The sequence below is a fragment of the Suncus etruscus genome, chromosome 6 (assembly GCF_024139225.1).
Source record: "Suncus etruscus isolate mSunEtr1 chromosome 6, mSunEtr1.pri.cur, whole genome shotgun sequence".
NCBI lineage: Eukaryota > Metazoa > Chordata > Mammalia > Eulipotyphla > Soricidae > Suncus > Suncus etruscus.
Genome location: NC_064853.1, coordinates 63,295,787 through 63,319,598, shown reverse-complemented (window position 1 = coordinate 63,319,598; position 23,812 = coordinate 63,295,787).

Sequence of the window (23,812 nt, the reverse complement as noted above, 5' to 3'; positions counted from 1 at the left end):
TCCTGAACCCCCTGTTATCAAATTTTATAAATGACTAGGAACATACAAAATTAATCATAGTGTACAATTATACACAGGTGAACAACTAGAAGCATCTGTTCCTGAAAAAGTTGAATGAAGCCATCTATAAGCAGTATCCAGGTAGTATACAGCCTGAAATTGGGACTCAGGCATTAGGCCTTTTTTCAGAAGAGCCATTCCCAAACTGTTTCTGGAAAATAAAAAATTCACCTCTAGCTACAAATGATAAACTTGATGAACAACTATTACTTGGAAGGCAATCACTGTCTTCACTCACTTCCCCTATAGGTAGACTGTGATGCCAAATCAATACAAAGTTGCCAGCAGCTTTTAATGCTGAGTCAGAGCTTGGGCCAACTAGACCTTTTTTTTTTACAATAGTGAAGCAGCTAAATGGAACTGCCACCCACACATATGCTCCTGTAAGCCAGGTGAATGAAGATCAGAGCCAAAGGAATCTATTCAATCTTGTAAGCATTTAAAATTGAGATTTCATATGACCCAACAATTCCACTTTTGAAAATCTATTCAGAAATCATAAAATATATTCATTCAAAATGACAGAAGCCCAATAATATTCATTGACATCCTCAGTATAATAGATAGGATTTAGAATCAAACTAGGTGTTTTATATCAGATGATTGGATCATGAATATGAGGCATATATACACAATAATGGAATATTACATAGTTTAAAGAAATGATAAAATGCAGTGTGTTACAACATGGTTGAATTGAATAATATCCTGTTAAATGACGTAAGGCAGAAGAAATATAAAAATGGGATGCTATCATTTATATATGATATTTAGAGTAACTTCATGATGGGATTCAAAATGTTAAAGTGGGGATACTGAGATTACCCTTTGACCCAGAGTGTAATGAGAAAAAGAAAATAGAATGTAAGGGTGAAGGGAAAGATACAGCTAAGAAGAAATTTGGAGATAAGATACCAAGTGAGTCAGGTAAACTGATGGTATTACAAAACATAGACCTAAATATACAATCCAGAGTCAACAAAACTGAAACAAACTTTAAGACCCAAACTTTAGCATCTGAACTTGAAAAGGTGTCTTTGAATATGAAGGGTTGGTCTGTGAGTATGGGAGGGAACCTGGAAATATTGGTGAAAGGAATTTGAACTAATGGTACTGGAGAATTGTGTGTTTAAAACTCAACTATAAATAACCTTGTAAATCACAGTGCATTAAAAATAATTTAAATAAATGAGGGCAGGCTTCAATGTCCTGAGAAACAGTCAGATATAGGATGCCAGAGTCCTCTTTTTTGAGTTAGAACTGCCATCTTGCTCCCAAGTTAGATTAACTGTCAAAAGAAATGCTAGAAAAAGAAAAGGGGGTGCTGGAGCAGTGGCATAAGCAGTAAGGCGTCTGCCTTGCCCACGTTAGCCTAGAAATGACAACAGTTTGATTCCCCCAGCATCTCATATGGTCCCCCAAGCCAGGAGCAATTTCTGAGCAGAGCCAGGAGTAACCTCTGAGAGCTGCTGGGTGTGACCCAAAAAACCCCAAATAAACAAAAAAGAAATAAAAGTGGAGACATCAGAACAGACACCACTTTATTTCACAGAATACTCAGAGACTACTTTAAGTAGCTTTATGCCACTAAACAAGGAAATCTGGAAAAAGTAGATAAACATTTGTACTCCTACAACCTTCTAAGTCTAAGACAAGGATTTGTGGACTACCTTACAGACCTACCACTATACAAGAAATTAAGTTGGTAATTAAAAGTCTTTCCAAAAACAAAAGCCCAAGCCCAGAATTATTCACAAGTATATTCTTACAATCCTTTAGAAAGAACCTACTGTCAATAATATTTATCTTTTCCAAGAAATTGAAGAAAAAGGAAAAATAGCCACAGTTTCTATGACTATAATAGGAAACTGTTACAGAACACAGTGAAACCACAAAAAAGATTACAACAAAAAAGAATTTACAATAAGACATATTTGATGAAAAGAGATACAATGATCCTCAACAAAACACTAGCATTTATAATCCATCCATTTGTAAAATAGATAATAAATTGTGACCAAATTGAATTTATCTCAGGCAAGGCAAGTAGTTTTACATAGGGAAGTCAGTTAACATAAAAAATAATAATATATTAACATAAGGGTATAATTATACAAAATTGTACATGATCACTTCAATATATGTGGAGAAAGAATTTGACAAAACCCAGCATCTACTAATGATAAAAAACCTTTTAGCTAAATGGGAATCCAAGAGACTTTGCTCAATATAGTCAAAGTTATTTATCATAAGTTCAATACAAACATTATATTTGATGAAAAAACTAAAAACTTCCATCTATAATCAAGCACAAGACAAGTTTGTTGAATCTAAATACTCTGATTAAGTATGGTACTAAAAATGCATGCCATAATAGTCAAGCAAAATATATTTTTAAAACTATAGATAAATGAATTAAGAAGTGAAGCTCTCACTATTTGTGGAAACATGATCAAATTTAGATAATTCTACAGACTAGAAGAAAGTTTTATATTATACAGTAAAGTAGTAGGCTATAAAATCAATATGCAAAAGTCTATAGCTTCTTGTATACAAATAATGAGAGAGAAGATAGAGGATTTAAAAATCCTATTTCAAACTGTGCCATACAAAATCAAGTACCTAAGGATCAATTTAGCTAAAGAGGTGAAATATTTACCAGTATATAAGTGAAAAAAATAAAACATGTCTTCAAGAAATTAAAGGATATGAGGAAATTTAATTTTTTTCTTAAGGACTGGGTGAATTAACATCTTTAAAATGGCAATAAAACCCAAAGCATTGTACAGATTAAAAGATATTTTTATAAGAATACCCATAATTTTTTTCAAAAAATATATCAAACACTCCTGTTATTTAGATGTAATAATTAACACACAGAATAGCTAAAGCAATCCTTGGGGGAAATAATAAAGAAAGCATAATTTTTGCAAATTTAAGGTATACTATAAAGTGGTAGTTGTTAAGGCAATATGGCATTGGGATAAAGAAGATCTTCAGCTCAATGGGATAGATTTGAATATTCTGAGACAGACCCTCAGGTTTAAGTTCAACTAATCTTCAATAAAAGATTAACCTATATGAAATGCAGCAAGGAAAACATCTTTAACAAGCAGTGCTGGGAAAACTGGTTGGCTACATGCAAAAAATAATCAATTCAGATATTTTAATGCCATGCACTAAAGTCAAATAAAATGCATTAAAATATTGATAAAGGTACCTTAATCCAGAATTTTTTATTGTGAAAATCATAAGTAGAACTCTATGATATTGAAACTGAAGGGCATTTTCAAGGTCAAAACTCATGGCCAAGGACATGAAAGTTTAAATAAACAAATGAAACTAAAATTAAACTTAGATATTCTGCATGGCAAAGAAAATAATAATCAGGATACAAAGTATGTCCTCATTTAGGAGAAATTATTTACTCAATGTTTATCTGACAAGAGGTTAATATACCAAGATGTACAAGATCTTGGTAGATATTAACAACAAACAAAAATCCAACCCTATAAAAACTGGGAAGAAGAGATAATAAGAAACTTCCTCAATGAATAAATACTAATTGACAAAATGTTCCACATGATTAATCAGCAGAGAGATGCAAATTATAACATCAATGAGATATCAGCTCACAATACAAAGACTTCCACACATCATGAAGAATAAGAGCTACCAGTGTTGGTGCAGATGCAAGGATAAAAGGACTCATTCACTCTGGCTCTTTAAAATTATTTTTAAAGAAAATGAGTACGTGGCAAGAGTACTTACTTTTCACAGGTTTGGCTTTTTTCAATCCCTAGCACAACCAATGTGTCTCTGAGCATTTCCCAGAATTGATCCTGAACACAGAACCAGGAGTCAGCTCTGAACTCTGCTGAGTATGGCCCATAAAACAAAACAAAACAAAACCAATAAAAAAAATCTACAAAAAAAAAACAACAAAAAAACAGAAATAAAGAGAACTTGAGGATTTTATGCTTGTCACAATGTGGTACTATTTTAATTTGAAACAGATGAGAAGTACAGGTATATGGTCTTCCTTAAAAAATTGACACAATTCATTACAGAATTCATATGTATCAGGTCTTTTGTTCTTTAAGAGGTTTATAGTGTTGCCTTAATTTCCTTACCCATGATTTGTCTCTCCATGCTTCTTTTCTGATTCAATCTTGGGTCAATCTATGATTCTAAGAATTTCACTCATTTCTTTTAGGTCCTTCAAATTTGAACATTTAGTTGTTCACAGTAAGATTTATATACTTTTGTATAATTAAAGTGTCTGTTAAAACTTTTTCTTTCAAATCTATTCATATTCATTATTTGTCTTCCTTTTTTTTTCGGTTTTGGGGTCACACTGGGCAGCGCTCAGGGGTTCCTTCTGGCTCTACACTCAGAAATAGCTCCTGGCAGGCTCAGGGGACCATATGGGATGCTGGGATTCAAACCACCCTCCTTCTACATGGAAGGCAGATGCCTTACCTCCAGGCTATCTCTCCAGCCCCTTTGTCTTCCATTTTTATTTGAGAGTTTATCCCAGTATTTGACAGTGTTTATTCATTTTTTTCTTTTTCATAATTAGCTACTAGTTTTATTGGCCTTTTACAATTTTCTTGATTTTTATGACAAATCATTTTCTAATTTTATCACTTTCAAACCCATCTGTTTGTTATTCTAGTTGTCAAGTTATGGGGTGTTTTTTTTTTTTTTTTGAACTTTTTTTTTTTTTTGGCTTTTGGGCCACACCCGTTTGACGCTCAGGGGTTACTCCTGGCTATGTGCTCAGAAATTGCCCCTGGCTTGGGGGGACCATATGGGACTCCGGGGGATCGAACCGCGGTCCTTCCTTGGCTAGCGCTTGCAAGGCAGACACCTTACCTCCAGCGCCACCTACCCGGCCCTCTTTTTTTTTTTTCCAAAAAATAAGCCTATTTTACCATGTGTTTTTTCTGCATCTTATAGTTTTCGGGAGTCTTTGTTTTCAGTTTTATTTTTTTCAAGGAAATATTTTTTATTTCTTTTTAAATCAAACTGTTACTTAAAAGTATGTTATTCATTCTACAAGTTTTTCAAAACTTTCCTCTTAAGATTAATTTTTAACTTCAACACATAGTATTATGAAACTTATATATTCATTATAACCATATAATTAAATGAATTAATAATTGATATAGTTTACCTTTTGAGTACTTAACAAATGTCTAAATATATGAGATAAATTAGACGATTATATTGGAAATAAGTATGTACATTAAATTTTGGTTGGATCCTATTTTCTGGTTTTGTCTCAGTTCTTCCAATTTCTTATATAGGGCGCTTGTTTTTATAATAATATTCTGCCTTGTTGATATATTTGATAAGGAGAGCATATTATAGTTTCCCACAATCATTGTGTTATTATCAGTGTACCTACTCATGTCTATTAACAGGACCTTTATAAGCATTGTTACCTTATTTTTAAAATTATGTTTTCTTGATCTTATCTATTTCATAACTGAATTTACAATGCAAATGACAATTTAAGTAAAGTCATCAAGTTTCCAATTACAATAATTTTCAAAGAATAGCTTGAAGTCTGGGAACAGAGCATGACCTGGAACTTGTCAGAAATGTAAATTAATGCTGTACCTCTTTAGAATCTACTGACTTAGAACTTCTGGGAGTAGGTCCCAATATTCTACTTTTTTTTAATGAGTGTTCTGAATGGTTTTAGTGCAATTTAAATTTTAAATAGAAAACACATCCTCTACTGCTGAATTCATAAAAATCCCAGAATATTTTCTGTTTTATGATAATATTACAAAGAGAAGTAACCTCTTTTGCCATATTGATTTCTACTTTGCAGAAAGATCAATTGTAGCCCTTAAATGCAGTCAAAATGCTGCAACAATAAGTTTAAGAGAAATAGCATTCTTATGTGGAAGAATGCCTATGTAATGCCATCTAACTTGTGTATTGAATGTACAAAGGAAAACAAGACATGTTTTGAAAAGGAAACATACAAGTAAAAACAATTAATTGATTCTGTTAATATTGATTAATTTAAAAACATTGTCCTTGAAAAAAATTTTTAGTAATTTTTTATTTAAATTTAGCAGTTTTATATTTGAGAATATGCTAGTCCTATATTTTACATCAAAATTCTTTGAGGTGAAGAGATTGTGCAGCTGATTTGGGTTCAACCCCCCAAAACTCATATGGTCACACTAGTTACACTATTAATGATCCTTTATTACACAGCATTGCCCTGAGCAATGCTGGGTCTAGCCAAAGAATAATAAAAAATTATGTATCATGTGCCATGAATTTAGAACTGAGTAATACAGGCAAGGAAGAAATCAAGAGGGAGAAGCACAATATCAACCACAGAGTTTGGAATTCCTGTACAGTGTGGCAACATATGTAGCTGTACCACAACTCCAAAATTTTCAACATCATCATCATAGTAGAAACACACCAATTTAAACGTCAACATAGAATCAAAGCAAATTTAGAAACAAAGCAAATAACCGAAAGGTCAACAGAAACAAATAGCTTAGTAAACATTTAGACAATGTCTTACTGATCTAATTGAAAGATACAATCATTTTCACAAATTTTACTTTTGCTGTACTTTAAAAAGAAAACTTTATTTTCACTTAACTGTAATGAAGCAATATAAAATATGTAATGCCTAAAAAGAAGGCTTGGGAATGGGTGGAAATTTGGAGACAATGTTGCGGGTAATATTACAGTGGTGTTATATCATGAATAGAAGAAACAAATATATTATAGACAACTCTGTAATACACGGTTTTGAAATAAAAACAATTTATGCAAAAGAGGCCTCAGACTCTTTTGCCATTTGTCTGAGGCCATATGTTGTCACTCAGACAAATTGAGTAAAAAGAGGTGTGGTATATCTATATATAAGTACCACAGAATCAACAAAGTTGAAACAATGAGATCCAAACTCCAACACCCAAATCTAGATCTGTGCCTGTGCAAGAGGCAGGCTAAGGTAGGTGGATGGAAGCTGGAGAAATTTGGTGGAAGGAGATAGACACCAATGATAAATTGGTATTGAAACACTGTATGCACTAAAACTCAACTAACATAATTGTAAATATCTATGTCTTACTATACTTTTACATTATACAATTAAAATTTTACAAAATGTTTCATCCTGTTTTATTTAAAAGCATAGTTAAAAAGTTAAAACATTACTAATACATGAGGGAATCAGGACTCAAATGGCATATATATTATGGCTTTGAATTTTCCTAAATAACAAATGTTATACATTTTGTTCTTATAATATAGTTATTATATATCTATTAAAAGAGACGTGTGCTGCTTTGTAGTGGTCAGAGAAATTCTTCTAGTTCAAAAGAAAGCAGCACACATCTCTCTTAATAGATATATAAATATATAGTTTTTATTTGAATTGCATTTCTATCTCTTCTACATATCCTCCAATTCACCAAGAATCATTAAAATATTAAATCACAGGGCTAGAGAGGTGGTGCTAGAGGTAAGGTGTCTGCCTTGTAAGCTCTATCATAGGATGGACTGCAGTTTGATCCCCTGGCGTCCCATATGGTCCCCCCCAAGCCAGGAGTGATTTATGAGCGCATAGCCAGGAGTAACCCCTGAGCGTCAAATGGGTGTGGCCCCCCCAAAAAAAATTAAATCACAGTACATCAGGAGGTGACTGTATTTAGAACTGATACTCTTACAGAAGTAAGTACTCATGAAATTATCATGAGTTTATGAAGTTTAGAGAAGGTGTGGCCTTATTAGACATCAGCAATTGGAAGGTTAATATGTATAAATAAAACACAATTTGTAGATTGAGTATTAAAAATGTGTCTTTATGAGATTGAAAATACTAAAGTGTTTAGAAAAATCTTTCAAAACAAGGAAGAGGCAAGGAAAGTTTTAGGCTTTCGAGGTAGATTGTATTTTTTTTTTAATAATACTTACTGTGACCAAAAGTGAATAACAAGTCTTTCACAATAATATTTAAGGTACCTAGTCACATGAATTAGGGCCATTCTCACCATCAGGATTGTCCTCCCCCCAAACCCCCCTTCCTTGCCCCCAGAGTGCTAGTATAACTGTTCCCCTCTTTATATAGCTTGTTGTAGGTAGGGTATCAATTCTCTTGTTGTTGACTTTGGGTTTGGTGTTTAAGTCTGATCATTTTTTTATTTCCACTTAATGTTCATTAAGGAGTTCTTTGGTCCTGGTATCATTTATTCTTATTTTCCCTCTTAATTCATGAGGCAGAACAAGATGATTCTTGTTGTGTGGTTCTGCTGGAAGAAGACAAAAGAAAAATAAAGAAAATGTAACAACAACAAAAGAACCCAACAAACAACAGTAAAACAAAACAAAACAAAACAAAAAACATTAACTACCAAAAAAAGGAAAAGCACACAACAACAAAAAAAAGCACACAACAAAAAAAAATCACCAAGGAATATCCAAAAGAGTGAAAAAGAGAGAAAAGAAGGAAAAATTGAAGAAAAAAAGGAGAAAAAAAAAGAAAAGGAAGGAGTGCTGGTGTGGCAAGTTTTAGTGCTTCCTTTTTTTTTTTTTATAGGCACAGTAAGTATTGGGGAGATAAGAAACAAAATTCCCTTGGCCTAAGAAATTCAGGGTTTCTCCACCCTTGAAGCATACTGCCATGGGAACAACTACTGGCTCCATGCATGCTCAATACCACACCCTAGGGTCCTTTTATGGTGCCAAGAATGTTTCCACTCAGTTGTGGACGATAATATCAGGCCTCTGTAGTTAGAGATCTTGATATTTGCACAGGAATTAGAACAAAGTCTAGGATAAAGCCTTTCTTTCTGGTTCTAGAAGTTTTATTCCATCATTGTTTTAATCAGTCTACTGAAATAAGTAGTATTGGTAGTTCATTTGCATTGCACACATCCAACCCAGGACAGACACGGGTTTGATTCCCCTGACCCAGGAGCGATTTCTGAGCACAGAGCCAGGAGTAAGCCCTGAGTGATGCTGGGTGTGACACAAAAAACAAATAACCAAAAACAAATAAACAAAACAATAAAATGTGGTTCATATATACATTGGTATATACTTCAGTCACAGTAAGAAATACAAACAGTAGGGATCAAGTTGTTTTCTAAATAATTTTTATTTTGACCACAGTGGATTAAAAATATTTCACAGTAATATTTTAGATACATAGTGACATTGAATCAGGGGCATTCCCATCACCAATATTGTCCTCCCTCCACCCCTGCTCCCAGCATGCACCCCATATAACCCTCTTTTGCACCCCATGAACCCCACTGTGATATGCAGTAAAAGTCATGCTACAAACATGTCAATGAAGAAAAAACACTGGACAACATCATGCATAGAGAATGAAGATGGCAGTTCTTTTGTCCCAACCACATAGTTTACCTCTCAGACAAGGAGTGTAGAGTACTAATATGGAGAACGCTCAGAGAACTCAAAGAAAGAATAGATCAAGCTGAAAAGAACACTAAGACAGTAATCAGAAAACTCCAAACTGAAATGATAGGACTGAAATACTCAGTAGATAAAATTAAAAACTCAATGGAAAGCCTCTCCAACAAAGTAACAGCAGCCGAGGACAGAATCAGCAAGCTGGAAGATGAGATGTAGAACAACTCCATACAGCAGAAGAGACTAGGAAAGAATCTTAAAACAAATGATCAGGCAATGGAAAACATGCTAAAAGAATGTAAACAAATGAAAATAGAAGTCTTTGACAAATTCAACAGAAACAACGTAAGAATTATTAGAGTCCCAGAGACCCAGGAAGAAAATCCCCAGGAAGAATTAATAGTCAAGGACATCATTACAGAGAAACTCCCAGAGCTAAAGATGGCATGCAAACAAATCTTGTATGCCCAAAGAATATCTTCTAAAAAAGACCCAAAGCAAAACACCCCAAGACATATCCTAGTCACAATGACATATCCCAAAGATAGGAGTAGAATACTGAAAGCAGCAAGATCAAAAAGAGAGATTTCATTCAAAGGAGCATCCTTAAGTTTTACAGCAGATCTGTAACAAACCCTTGAGGCCAGAAGGCAGTGGTGAGATATAGTGTCAAAACTCAATGAAATGAATACTTCACCTAGAACACTATACCCAGCAAGACTCACTTTCAGGTTTGAAGGAAGTATACATAGTTCACATATAAACAATAGATCAGAAACTTTACAGACACAAAACCAGCCTTAAAATAAAAACTGAAGTATCTAATTTAAGACAAGACAAACAGATACAACAAACATATACAAACATTATTACAGTAATGTCTTTAATATTTCTTAAAACCCATAGATGAGACTATTTTGTGTCTATCTCCCTCTGACTAATTTCACTTAACATAATAGATTCCATGTACATCCATCCATGTATAGGAAAATTTCATGACTTCATCTTTTCTGACAGCTGCATAATATTCATTGTGTATATGAACCACAGTTTCTTTAGCCATTCATCTGTTGAAGGACATCTTAATGAGGTACCATCTCACACCACAGAGACTAGCACATGTCACAAAGAACAAGAATAATTAGTTCTGGCAGGGATGTGGGAGAAAAGAACTCTCATTCATTGCTGGTGGGAATGCTGCCTAGTCCAACCCTTATGAAAAACGATATGGAAATTCCTCAAAAAAACTGGAAATTGAACTCACATATGATTCAGCTGTACCATTTCTAGGGATATATCCTAGGAACACAGAAATGAAATACAAAAATACCTTCCTCGCACTCTTTATATTTTTCTTCCTCTCTCTTTGTCTTTTTAATTCTCTTTCACTCCCTTTCTGTCTCTGTCTATCTCTTTTTTTCCTTTTAGACACTATAGTAGGCAATAGTTACTGTAAGTGCATATTGCAAATAACTATCTACTTTTAGCACCTAGTTTATAGAACTTTCATCCTGTCTCATAAACTATCTCTGTAAACAGTTTAGTCACAGGGAGATTACAATGTTTTGGTTAAGAACAAATGATGATTGTCCAAAAATTCATGTTTCTTTGTGATGTGGTAGCTTCTTAACATTGAATGTTTTAATGCAGAAATCAACAAAGCTGTAATGGCTCTTACAGCACCATTTTCCCCAGATTTACTCTCATGAATTTTCATTCGTCATGGCCACTAGGATACAAAAACCTATTACTAATGTTGCCAGTAGCAGGTGAAATCAATTGCATGATTCAACTTGGAATATAATTTTAAATTTTTAAGTTATAGAATTAAAAAATCGGTGATGATTATTGCTTACTAGTCAAGCGTTAACTATTATACCATTTTATAGCAATTAAGAATCAAAACAAAGTGAGAGAAAACAGTTAAAGGATCTCTTTAATTGAAAGCAAGAAAATGAACAAAAACATAAGCAGGTCTTTATCAATTATAAGTAAGTAAGTGGTTAATGAATGACAAGCATTTAAAAAAAAGATAGGCGAACACATCTCTCTCACATTATTAAAAACAAGACCTCATAGATAACTACTAAAGCTTATTTGCTGGGGCTGGAGAGATAGCATGGAGGTAAGGCATTTGCCTTTCATGCAGAAGGTCATTGGTTCAAATCCAGCATCCCATATGGTCCCCTGAGCCTGCCAGGAGCGATTTCTGAGCCTGGAGCCAGGAGTAACCCCTGAGTAACCCCTGAGCGCTGCTGTGTGTGACCCGAAAACCAAATAAATAAATATTATTTTCAATGTTGAATATATGCTGAATATATATGGGTCTGACTAAGATATTAAATTTATTCTTAATTTAATTGATATAAATGATTCAAAGGATTACAATATGTTCATTAATTATTTAATATGAGAGTGAATGGTGAGAGTGATTGCTAAGGTAGAGTCATATAAAAATGAAAAAAGAGATGGGCCTGGAGAGATAGCACAGCGGCGTTTGCCTTGCAAGCAGCCGATCCAGGACCAAAGGTGGTTGATTCGAATTCCGGTGTCCCATATGTTCCCCGTACCTGCCAGGAGCTATTTCTGAGCAGACAGCCAGGAGTAACCCCTGAGCACCAAAAAAAAAAAAAAAAAAAAGAAAAGTAAAAGAGGAGTCAGAGTGAATAGCGCAGTGATAGAGTGTTTGCTTTGCACACAGCTGACCCAGGATTGTCCTCAGTTCAATTTCCACTGTCCCCTATGTTCCCTCCAAGCCAGGAGAGATTTCTGAGTGCATAGCCAGGAGTAACCTCTGAGTGTCACCAGGTGTGATCCCCCAAAAAACAAAACAAAATATATTATTGTGAAAGGAAGATATCCAAGAATATCCAAGTAAACTTATACCAGAGAGATTGTACATTGGGTTTGGCATTTTTCTTGCAAGGAACCAACTTAGGTTTAAACTCCTGCATCCCTATTATTCCTAAAGCCTGCCAGAAGTGATTTCTTTTTTTTTATTTGTATTTTTTAAAAAAATATATCACACAGTTAAAACAATTCATCATAATACATTTTTTATCATAATACATTTTTCAGGAAGAACAAAGGCAAAGTTATTAAAAATAGAAAGCATAACGAGATGGAAGAGAAAGAAAAGGTTCAGTAGCAAGTATATTTTTGAAAATCACTGAGTGAACAATTAACTCACTAAAGGCTCAGCAGAAGGTTTAATAAGCTTTTATTCTTCTCTCTCTCTTTTTTTTAAGGCTAAGAGTTAAAGAAGTACAGTAAAAACTATGTAAGATGGCAATTGTTGTTTGCATAGGCCCAGAAAAATATGGAAGACATGGAAGGGAAAAGCCTTAACCTAAATCCAAGGAGACCTTACCCTTGAAGTTTTCTGGCATAAGATCAACTTTAGGTTCCCAACTCTAACCCCCCCATATGTATTTCCTTAACAGCTGTAACTCTTAATAAGTATTCTCTTATACAGTGACGATTTTCCCACTGTTTTATCTGTTCTTCTCTTTGTGATCTGTTCAACAAGCAATTCTGGTAGAAGAGTCCCTCAGTTTAGAGCTTATGTTAGAGTCAAGTTACAGGGATTGTTGGATTTGTTCCAGCGGCCCCCATATGCATCAATAATTTCGTGTGGCATTGTTCCTCTTTTGCATAGGCACATTAAAATGGTAAAATACTATACATACAAACAAGTTCTTATCTTATAAAGATAGGAACACAATAATCTTGTAATGCAGTGGGACCTTACACCCTGAACATTGTCATAATTTCCTGGCTCAAGCCTCAGAAGAAAGGGCATTGTCCATTCATCCCTGAACCAGGGATGTCATCTACGATACAACCGCAGTTGTCTATAACATCATCTGGAAGCAGTCCTCTTCCAGGGAAGACCCTATCACAGCTCCGGCATCAACCTACTCAAAAGAGACTTCCCTTAACACTCAGAAGACTACACAACAACAACCTGCTTTCAGGATAGGGCTTTCTGCATTGCCCTCTAATTGTGAAGTGAAATTGGAGGACGATCCACATCATCCTGACTTAGATGTAGGATATGTACAGATTCCAAGATCTTTAACTACAGAAATCTGACACCAACAACAGCGACTGTGTGAAAAAAAGTGTATTGGCACTACAGACAATGACTTGGGTGGACAACCTAGTATGCCTGGAGCCTACAGAAGTGATTTCTGAACAGAGTTGGGAGCTACCTTGAGAACCAGAAGGTGTGACCCAAAACTAAAACAAAACATAAAGGTGCCTTTATGAGTATTATGGGGACAAAATGTAGAAATATTCTCTGGAGAAGCATATATTTTAAGAGCATACCTTTTAAGTTAACAAGTTACCATATATAATTCTACTGGCAAACTTCAATATATTACCATATCTCCCACTAAATATTTGCAATTCTTTCCAGTCTGGGTGACAAATCAAAGAACTGAGAGCAAATATAGTTGTTAAGCCAGTTGTCTTATGTACTACTTACACACATAGTTTGCTCCCTGAGACATTGTATGATGCACAACTACCATCTAAGCAATATATGGACAGAACATAAAGTGTACTGCAGCAAAAGCTGAATGCGGCCTAAAATATCAAACAATCCTCCAAAAAATTGTAGATCAACTAAATAAAGAATGAAAATTGTGGGAACTTAATTCTAGATAAATGTTCATTGGTGTTTGGATAAAGTGATAGTACAGAAGATAAGGTACTTGTGACCAAATGATCCCTTCCATGAAGGAAGGGAGTAAAACCTGAGCAAAACTGGTTGTGGCCCACAACCAAAATTAATTAGTTAAATTTTTATCTATATGTCCTCAAAAATCAATCTATAATGTTTGTACATTGCATGTCAAAATAATAAATGTTATAAGAAAAAGTATAGAACTATAACTGTTACCAATAAAATGTATTGAGTTGCATGGAAAAATACCGAACTATTTCTTTATTTTAACTATTGTTATTTACAAAGTTAATCATAGTTGTGTTTTATACATACAAATTTTAAGGACCAATCCCACCACCAGTGTCAACCTCCCTCCAACAATATCCCCAAGGTCCATCCCTTGCCACCCACCACTATCCCAGTCTGCCAATATCAGAGGTATCTTTTTAAGTTAAGTTGTTAACATTTGTGTCTCATAATTTATTGTTATTGAGTCTGGCTTGGATATTTAGTTTTATCATTCCTTGACACCAACAATGCATCTCAGACCCCTTAGTCCCTGTCTCTGATCATTTCATACATATCTTTCTCCTCCTCTATAAAATGATATCACTTTTATGTGGTATTTAGAATTACTGCATGAAGAATTACAATGGTTTAAGTCAGGGTTATTGAGACCTCTCTAGGTCCCAGAATATAGTGAGAAGAATAAAAATTACCAACTTTAAAGAATAAAAGATGTAAGGGCTAGAGAGATTGAATGACAGCTAGGGCTCTTTCCTTGCATTCAGCAAATTCAGATTTGATGCTAATATCCCATCTGGTCCACTGAGCAATGCCAGGGGTAATTCCTGAAGGCAGAACTATAAGTAATCCATGAGCATTTCTGTATATGGATCCAAAACAAACAAGAAAGGATAAAAATCATTGGATTAATTAAATTACACATATCTGGTCATCAAAACCCAGTAATTGGACATCATAAACTTAAGCCATATAAAAGTAAATGTATATATTTATATCAGCGACAGATTTGTATTTTGAATATGTAAAACTTTCATTTTTTAACACCTTATTGAAACATTTTGGCTTAGATAGTTGCTATAATATAGTTGCTTTGGATATTCAATGTTCTAGCATAAATCTCATGGCCAGAGCTACTTTCCTTCTACTATATTTTCCACTTTCTCAAACTCCATCCAGTCTTGCCCCTTTGGTGGGCAAAACAATTCATTTTAAATTAATTGTTACATCAAAATGTTAACTGGAAATTTCAAAAAATAATAAAAGAAAATTTTTGAAATAACTCACAATGATCATTTATCAAAGTCACTTTCTGAGAATCGACTGTACTTTCTTTTTTTTTTTTTTTTTTTTGCTACTTGGCCTTGTGTTATTGCTTACACTTATTGAGTTTAGTGGACTTCTATACTGCCTTCTAACCTGATTTGTTGTGATTCTACTGGGTTGTCAGTATTGTAGAAATTGGTGGTATGTTGAAGGAGTTCTAGGATTTCTGGAATAATTTCTGGTCAGTCCCTTTCCTGGGGAGGCCCTAGAACTTTTAGTTAGAATACCTGTTATGCTATTAGTTACATTGGCTTGGCTTGGTGTCCCTTTCAACATTAGGCTTGAAACTGTGAGGATGGACCATTTACCTGGCAGAGGCTGTGGGATGCATTTATGTCTAATAGAGTTTCTGGCAGTTTAGAGTGGGGTTAGGGGAAGTCATATCAACTATGAGTAGGCCTCAGTACATAATAATGGTCTGCTTGAATTTTATTTTTCCTGAAATTAGTTAAGAGGCAGTGTGGTTAGGTTATTTATACATAATCAATTATGGGATGTATGTGTGGCTGCTAAGGCTTTAGTAGGGTATGGATTGCTCACATCCCTCCTGACGAGGCTTTCTTAAAGCTTTCAGTTACCTGAGAGTTTCACAAATTTATCTTGGCATTTTTCCCAACAGCAGTAGTGCAGCTATGAAACTGGACTATGAAAGTGGTGGCAATGGCTGTCAATTTCCATAATTTTAAGAAAAGATGATGAGGGCCAGAGTGGTGGCACCAGAGGTAAGACATCTGCCTTGCAAGTGCTAGCCTAAGAAGTACCCCAGCATCCTATATGGTCCCCCAAGCCAGGAGACAGTTCTGAGCACATAGCCAAGAGTAACCCCTGAGTGTCAACAGCTGTGGCCCCAAAACAAAAACTAAAAAAAGAAAAGATAACAAAATCAACATTTGAAAAATCTGCAAAAATCTTAAACATCCACTTTGAAAAAGCATGCACTCAATTATCTAATTATGCATGTAAAGATATTAACTACTAATGAGAAAGTTAAAATTTTGTGCTACCAAAACTTATGGAAATACACAAAATTTCAATCTACTTCATTATAGAGTGAGGATTCAATTTTTCCTGTAACTTACCTGTTGTTCCAAATTTTCTAGTGCATAATAATATGGTATGAGCAATTATTTTGGATATGTGTGAAGGAGTAGAGTTAACAGCTCAAAGAAGAAGAGGTTAAATGTAGAAAGGCACATTTCCCACAATATTTTGTCAATATATGACCTATGAAAGTATGAGTATTAATCCCTTTTGAGACTAATAAATGCATCTTACTCAAACATATTTCGGAGGCAAGTTTATCTTTAGGGTGTTTGATAGTCTAGAAATATTGTTAGTTGACACAGCTGACTCGGGGAGATATTGATTCTTCTATCTCAGAGATGCTGTCTAGTATTCTGCTACACAAGCAAAACTCTAAACAAAAACTAACTCAAAATGTGAGCAGGGAGAAAAGTTGTTTGCCTTTCAAGCAAAAAACCTGTATTTTTATCTCTGTTACCCCATATAATCCACAAAACCTACCTGGAGGGTTGCCTTGAGGTCACAGTCAGAAGTTAACCCAGAGCACCACCTGGTGTGGCCCAAAACAAAACAAAACAAATGATGAATGAATAGTACAAACTGAGAAAATTATGAAATAATTTCTAAAGATCATAAAATGCACTATATAAAGGAAACTGTGAAACTTTAGACTGTATAAATATATTTATAAAAATCCAAGACCAAATTAAACCAACTCTACAATTAAAAGTAAATGTAATGGTTATATCTTTGGGGGGCACAATGAGTAAAAGGGCCAGGAGGTTTTAGCAATATTCTAATGAGCATATCTGGTTACAAATTTTTCCATTTTCCCCAAATTTTTTTAACTTGATGTATTTTTATGGCTATTTTTTTCCAGTGAACAATTATTAAAAGTTTATTGGATTAGATGTATATCTTCTGTACCTATTCTGGTTTTTTTTTTGGTTTTTTTTTTTTTTTTTGGTTTTTGGTTTTTGGGCCACACCCAGCAGTGCTCAGGGTTACTCCTGGATGTCTGCTCAGAAATAGCTCCTGGCAGGCACGAGGGACCATATGGGACACCGGGATTCGAACCAACCACCTTTGGTCCTGGATCGGCTGCTTGCAAGGCAAACGCCGCTGTGCGATCTCTCCAGGCCCTTCTGTACCTATTCTCATAACATTAATAGTAAAGCCATATCATAATTTACACATCTTGATTGAGAACTATAAATAATAGACTTTTTAATCCTTAAAAGTTTTCACCTGTTCAGTCAGTGCCAATCTCAATCACATTCTCTAAATCTCAACTTTCATAAATAAAAATAAAGTGGGTTTATCTCTTTTTACCAGCAAAATGAATTCTATCCTGTGATTTTTAAAAAAAAATGCATACTTAATTTTTATAAAAAATTAACTATTTATTTATCAATTTGTTGTGTAATTTTATGATAAATAGGTATATCATTATATATAATAATCAAAAACTTTTAAATACATGCAATATGAAGTCTTAAATTTTTTGGACAACATTCTGCAATCCTATCTCAGGAATGCTGGTCTGGAGCTGGGATTGACACAGGAAATAATTCAAAACAGGTGAAAAATTTATGGTCCATATGCTTCCCACCTCCTGGAGCAAGAGGAAGATGACAGAAAAGACATAGCATTTATTTGAAAGTTAAGACCATCCCCGTGAGTGAGAGGAACAAAGGAAAAAGACCTATCTAAAAACTCTTCCCACTTAGGTAGGTCTTTGGCAGGTAGAGTAAGCCATCTTTATTTAGAGTAAAAACCAGTTAATCCAACATCTGGCCCTTGTCTGTTTACTAAAATGCAGAAATATGAGATAAACAAGATTAAATTATGTTATAATGTTCTCCAAAAGAGGTTAAAACCTCTACACAGGAATTTTAAAAGTTACTATTTTACATAGGTACAGCTGGGAATATAAAAGAGAAAATACTTTTAGCCAAAGAGCAAGGTGCTCTATTTCATGAAGCATTTAATCATATTTCCAGATACAGGGTTCAAACCATCTAAATTTTTCTAATCCCAGACATTCATTTTTCTAGGTCTTGGAAAAAGTTCTTCTCATGGTGGTTATTATAGTCAGGCATAGCACTAGAGTCCTTGGGTTCTCACAAGTCCTATGACATTGCCAAGGCATCACAAAGCATGCCCTGGTTTGCTAGTCATTTTCAGAGCATAAGGAGGCAAGCCCTCCCCCAGTTTGCAATTTTTTGCCAAGATGACATGAAGCATTACCCTAGATTTTTAATTACCAGGATGGCTCGAAGCCAGTTCTTTGTTCCAATGATGGGACCCAAAGATGGGGGTGGGGAATGTATGGCCAATCTTGGGGCGACTGCAGCGTAAGTCACTTTGACAAATGTACATGGTTAAAAGCCTACCTGCAACATATACATTTTGGAATTCCTATCTCTAGTAGAGGGGAACTCTTCTCTAACATAAGATTTCCCCATCCTCATATTACCGGGACTATGCAAAAAGAAACGTGTGTGTGTGTGTGTGTGTGAGTGTGTGTGTGTGTGTGTGTGTGTGTGTGTGTGTGTGTGTGTGTGTGTGTTTAGGGGTCAATTTCAAGACATGGAATCTCTAGATCATTTGGAGAGGTTTATTTTTACAGTTTTGAGAAATCACCAACTATACTTATTAGCTAATAACATAGTTCTTTGTTGGTAAAATAAATATAGGAATTATAATTGCCTTTGTTTTTCTTATCCTCTCATAACAGTTTAAAGTTTTAATAGATTATGAGCTAATTGTTTCTCTCATTTTTTTCTCTCATATTCAGATAGGCCACCTTTTTTTACATATAAGTTGTGGGATATCAGTTAAGATTTTCTGGAAAAATATGAAATTATTAAACTATAAAATGGAACCAGAGAGATAGCACAGTGGTGTTTGCCTTGCAAGCAGCTGACCCAGGACCCTAGGTGGTTGGTTCGAATTGGTGTCCCATATGGTCCCCCCTGCCTGCCAGGTGCTATTTCTGAGCAGATAGCCAGGAGTAACCCCTGAGCACTGCTGGGTGTAGTACCAAAACCAAAAAAAAATAAAAATAAAATAAAATTACATAAAAAGATTTACATTATTGTGATACATTTAAAATTGTACATGTGCATGAATCAAATGTAAGATTAAATTTTATATACCACTACTAATAATAACTTTACTGTAATATAATTGTTTATTTTTACAAAATTCACATATAATCACATCACATACCTTCATGTTTTTCAATATAATAATACTATGTCCTGCTGTTCACTATTTGCTAAAGAGTTGCAACTTGTTTTTTGTTTTTTTATTTTGCTGACTATTCAATTTACTTCTTAAAGACAATAGCTTACCTCAAATAATACTTGTATATCTAAAGTGGTCATTAGTCAATATATTATAATCTAGGGTCAAAGTACCTATTTTCCTTAATCACATTGCATTTGAAGAAGAGCAAAGATAATTGGCATTTTCAAAATTGAGTTCAATTCTATTTAGCATATACTGAACAGTTTTAAATTGCTTTATTATGCTTCTGTTTGATTTGGAGCAGCACAACATTTACTTAACACTTTGCATATTAATTTGTTACTATACTTACAGCTCAAAAATATAATTAGCAATAACAACTAGTTAACTACCTATTACAGATATTATAAATTGCAATTCATAGTTTTAACTAAGGGATTCTAACGATCCAAAATCCAAAAATTCTATTTCATCAATTATCTCTACATTTTCTATACACTAAATTATTATAATGTGCTCCAAAATTAAAATATCATGTTTAATCTTTTGAATATTTTACCCATAACATTAACTTACACATTTTTTCCTTCTTTTATTGTTTGTTTGTGGGCCAACTCTCCTCTACTCTGGGATATTTGTGGCTCAGAGCCAGAGAATGAACTGGGTCTTTTCCATGCAAAGAATGCACTCCAACCAATAGAAATATCTTTTCCCATTTCTGTAACAGAGAAAAAAAATAGTATCTAATTTTAACATTAAAATTATTAAATATTATTAAATATTTTAGAATGAATTATATTACACTCAATGATAGAATCCTTATAATCAAAATTTTCTTTAGTTGAACTTCTTTCCATATTTATTTCTTTTGCTTTTTTGTCTAACCTATGAATGAAACCTTGTTTTGTTTATTCCAAATAATCAAGTCTTATATTCTTCCTGTCTTTAAACTCGTTTCTCTCTACTATTAAAGCTAATTGGTACACAAGTGGCCCAGCTGGTAGAGTGCTTGCCTTCCATGAAGCAAATCTGGGTTCATTTCCTAAAATCCTCTATAGTTCCTACAGACTCTTCAGTGATAACCTAGAGTAAAGAGCCAGGACTAAGTTCAGACCACCACTTTGGTGGCTCCAAAACAAAATGGCTGGACAAGTGGGCATTCCCACCTACAATGAAAGAGTCCCTTTCTCTCACATCCATCTCTGCATAGGTTGTTCTCACTCTTTGTGATGTGTGCCATTCTCTGTGGTATGAAATAATACCTTACCGTATTTCTGATTTACATTTCCCATGATTAGTGACATAGAATATTTTTCATATGCTTTTGGTCCTCTGTATTTCTTCGTAGGAAAATAATGTTCATATATTGTCCAGATTTTTTTATTTTACTTTTCTAGCTGAGTTCTACCAGTGCTTTGTAATATTTTAGATATTGAACCATTTTAGATGGGTATTAGGTGAATAGCTTTTCCCATTCTGTGGGTAGTCTTTATGTTCTTTCCTTGGAGGTTCAGAATCTTTTCAATTTAATGTAGTTTAGTTTGTTTATCTTTGCTTTCACTTTCTTTTCCAGTGGCTTTTCTTTCTTCAAATTGCCTTTAGCTTGATGTTATAGAATATCTTACTTATATGTTTTGCTATGGACATCTTATAGTTTTGTGTCTTATAATCTATTTTGTCTTTAATCTATTGTGATTTGACTTATGTGCACAGCATCAAGTAGTGATTTGTGTTTACTTTTTTGCATGTAGCTTAGCAGTTTTCCCAACAATACTTTAAAAAGCTTTTCTTGCTTCATTTGTATTTATTGCCCCTTTATCAAATATCAGTTGATTTTATACCTGTGTATCTGTCTAAGAATATTCAATGATCTGAGTCTCTAGCTTTATTCCGGTACTATTTTGTTTAAATGATTACTACTTTATAGTACAAATTAATGTTGGGGAACTAGATTTCTTGCATCTTTTCCCCAAGGATTATTTTAGCTATCTGAGGATTTTTATTTTTCCATAAAAATATCAGGAGTGTTTAATGCACATCTTTAAAAAATGTCATATATATAGTCTTGTAGAGATTGCAATATATAATACAATGCTTTGGGAAATAATGCTATTTTAATGATGTTAATTTTTTCAATCCAATATATATATATATATATATATATATATATATATATATATATATATATATATATATATATATATATATATATATATATGATGGGCTGGAAGGTAATGGGATGGAGGATGAGGTCTTTTTCCTCCAGTTCAGACCACTTGTCAGCCACCCTGTTCAGCCAGCAGGTCTGAGGGTTCAGGATAATGGTGGTGGATAGAAAACTCATAGGCAGTCAGGCTTCAGGAGATATCAGCTTTATTCAGTGGATAAGGCTGAAGAATCCCCAGCCTTCCTCAGACCCTTGCTTTTATAGACAAGAATCAGGTAACACCCTAGGGTGAAGTAGAATACCAAGTAAGGAATAATCCAATATACTTTCACCAGGTCATACCCTAGGGTGGGTACAATAATTGATTAGGGTAGGATCAGTAAGATAATATTCTTATGGAAATGTTTTCATATATATATATTTTGCATAGGTCTTCCTACCTCTTTGGTTAAATTGTTTCTAAGGTACATTTATTTTCTGAGGCAAAATTGTGAATGAAATATATATTTTAAAATATATATTTAAAATATATATTTGCCTCTAGAAAAGCCATAGATTTTTACATAGTAATTTTTAGCCTGCCACTTACTGTACAATTCTATTATTTTAGAAGCATTTTTATAAATGAGAATTCTCTAGATACAGTATTATTTCATCTACAAAATATGAGAGTTATATTTCTTACTTTACTATATAGAGTCTCTTAATATCTTTTTCCTGCCTAATTGCTATGGCAAGTACTTCTAGTATTATACTGAATAGAAGAAGCAAGAATTGTCAAACTAGTTTTGTGCCAGATCTTAAAAGATTTTTTGTTTTTCCCATTTTAAATAACGCTTGCCATGAACTATGGTAAATATCTTTAACTATAGTGAGGAACATTTCTTCAATTCCCATCTTGTTAAGTGTTTTTATTGTGAATGGATGTTAGAGCTTGTGAAATAATTTCTCTGCATCTATTTATATTATCAATTGAGTTTTTATTTTTATTTTATAAAGTATCATATTGATTGACTTGCATATGTTGAATATGACTTGTATCCATGGATGAATCCTAGGAATTAATGGTCCATAAATTTCTTGATGATTTGTTGGATTCTACTTACTAGCATTCTGTTGCAGATGTTTGCATCTGTGTTCATCAAGGATATAGGCCTGATATTTTTCTTTTTCTTTTTTTTTTGTAGTGTCTGTTTACTTTTATTTTTAAGGTGATGTAACATTCAGATAAATTATTTTAGGGTGTTACTTTTTCTTCAAACACCTGGAAGAGCATGAAAAGAATTAGCAGAAGGTCCCATTTAAAGAATTGACAGAATTTATGGTGAATCCATCTGGGTTTTTGCTTTTCTTTATAGGAAAGCTTTTGATTATCATTTTAATTACCTAGACCCTGATATATCTATTTGTTTATTTCATATCATCCTGGTTCAGCTTTGGGAGGCTTTAGTAGTTCAGATATTTATCTATTTATTCCAAGTTATCTGTTTTGTGATTCTCTAAGTAATCACTGATTATCCATTGTGTATCTGTAGTATCAGTAATAATATCCTCCTTTTTATTTCTGATTTTGTTTATTAAGTTTTCTCTACATTTCTTTGTGAATATCGCTAATGGGTTATTGATCTTGTTTATTTAAATATAAACTTTTTCTTTCATTGATCTGTTATTTTTCCTGTGTGTGCAGTTAATTATTATCTGCTCTAACTTTTGTTATTTTCTATTGCCTGCCTAATTTTGACTTCTTGTGCTCATCACTTCGCCATGTCTTAAGCTGTGCCATTGGGTTATTAATGTAGGCCATTTTTTCTTCTTGAAGAATACTTGCAACAATATGCATTTTCTCTTAATATTAC